The following is a 1,894-nucleotide window of genomic DNA, read 5'->3' as shown; positions in this document are numbered from 1 at the left end:
GACACCTGAACCTTCTTTTTTGATATTTTTAGTTGTATGTTAACAAACACACCCCGCAATAAAGAAAATCTGTTAAAAACAGGTTCAGCCCCTGGTTCGACCGTAATCTTGTAGAGTTACTCCACCTCAAGAATTGAATTTGGCAAAAGGCTCGGCACACACATACTCAGGCTGATTGGTTATCGTTCAGGCAAATGAGAAATAAGTGCACTCAGGCTATCGGAAGGCCAAAGTTAGTTACTTTAAGGAGCAGTTCTCTCTCTGTGGGTCTCACCCCAATAAGTTCTGGAAAACAAGTCACTTGGCTCTGTCATAACCTCACATGGTCTCTCCTATCATTGCTATGCAGACGACACACAATTAATCTTCTCCTTTCCCCCTTCTGATGACCAGGTGGCGAATCGCATCTCTGCATGTCTGGCAGACATATCAGTGTGGATGACGGATCACCACCTCAAGCTGAACCTCGGCAAGACGGAGCTGCTCTTCCTCCCGGGGAAGGACTGCCCGTTCCATGATCTCGCCATCACGGTTGACAACTCCATTGTGTCCTCCTCCCAGAGCGCTAAGAACCTTGGCGTGATCCTGGACAACACCCTGTCGTTCTCAACCAACATCAAGGCGGTGGCCCGTTCCTGTAGGTTCATGCTCTACAACATCCGCAGAGTACGACCCTGCCTCACACAGGAAGCGGCGCAGGTCCTAATCCAGGCACTTGTCATCTCCCGTCTGGATTACTGCAACTCGCTGTTGGCTGGGCTCCCTGCCTGTGCCATTAAACCCCTTCAACTCATCCAGAACGCCGCAGCCCGTCTGGTGTTCAACCTTCCCAAGTTCTCTCACGTCACCCCGCTCCTCCGTTCTCTCCACTGGCTTCCAGTTGAAGCTCGCATCCGCTACAAGACCATGGTGCTTGCCTACGGAGCTGTGAGGGGAACGGCACCTCAGTACCTCCAGGCTCTGATCAGGCCCTACACCCAAACAAGGGCACTGCGTTCATCCACCTCACGCCTGCTCGCCTCCCTACCACTGAGGAAGTACAGCTCCCGCTCAGCCCAGTCAAAACTGTTCGCTGCTCTGGCCCCCCAATGGTGGAACAAACTCCCTCACGATGCCAGGACAGCGGAGTCAATCACCACCTTCCGGAGACACCTGAAACCCCACCTCTTTAAGGAATACCTAGGATAGGATAAGTAATCCCTCTCACCCCCCTTTAAGATTTAGATGCACTATTGTAAAGTGACTGTTCCACTCGATGTCATAAGGTGAATGCACCAATTTGTAAGTCGCTCTGGATAAGAGCGTCTGCTAAATGACTTAAATGTAAATGTAAATGTAAAACGGTCAAAGACCTGGAGATTAAACCCTCCTCCTCACAGCTGCCTATGTCCCTTAATGTTGATGATGTGGTTGATACTGACAAGAAGCACATGGCTGAGCTCTTTAATCACCACTTCATTAAGTCAGGATTCCTATTTGACTCAGCCATGCTTCCTTGCTCGTCCAACATTTCCTCATCTCCCACCCCTTCTAATGTGACTATCTCCGATGCTTCTCCCTCTTTTTCTCCTTCCCCGCTACAAAATTTCTCCCTGCAGGCAGTCACTGAGTCTGAGGTGCTAAAGGAGCTCCTTAAACCTGACCCCCAAAAAACATCTGGGTCAGATGGTTTAGACCCTTTCTTCTTTAAAGTTGCTGCCCCTATCATCACCAAGCCTATCTCCAACTTTTTTGTGATTACGATAGAGGAAACCAAGTCTAGATTTGACTTTAGCCTGCAGCTTTGATATGTGCTGAGAGAAGGACAGTGCACCGTCTAGCCAAAGAACCCTCAGAGGGAGTAATAACACCTGTGGGAAGAGGGGCATTCTTTTTACCAAACCACATGACCTTT

Source organism: Oncorhynchus gorbuscha, linkage group LG07 (genome assembly GCF_021184085.1).
Source record: "Oncorhynchus gorbuscha isolate QuinsamMale2020 ecotype Even-year linkage group LG07, OgorEven_v1.0, whole genome shotgun sequence".
Taxonomy (NCBI): domain Eukaryota; kingdom Metazoa; phylum Chordata; class Actinopteri; order Salmoniformes; family Salmonidae; genus Oncorhynchus; species Oncorhynchus gorbuscha.
The sequence above is the reverse complement of the archived record's forward strand: the minus strand, read 5'-3'. Positions refer to the sequence as shown.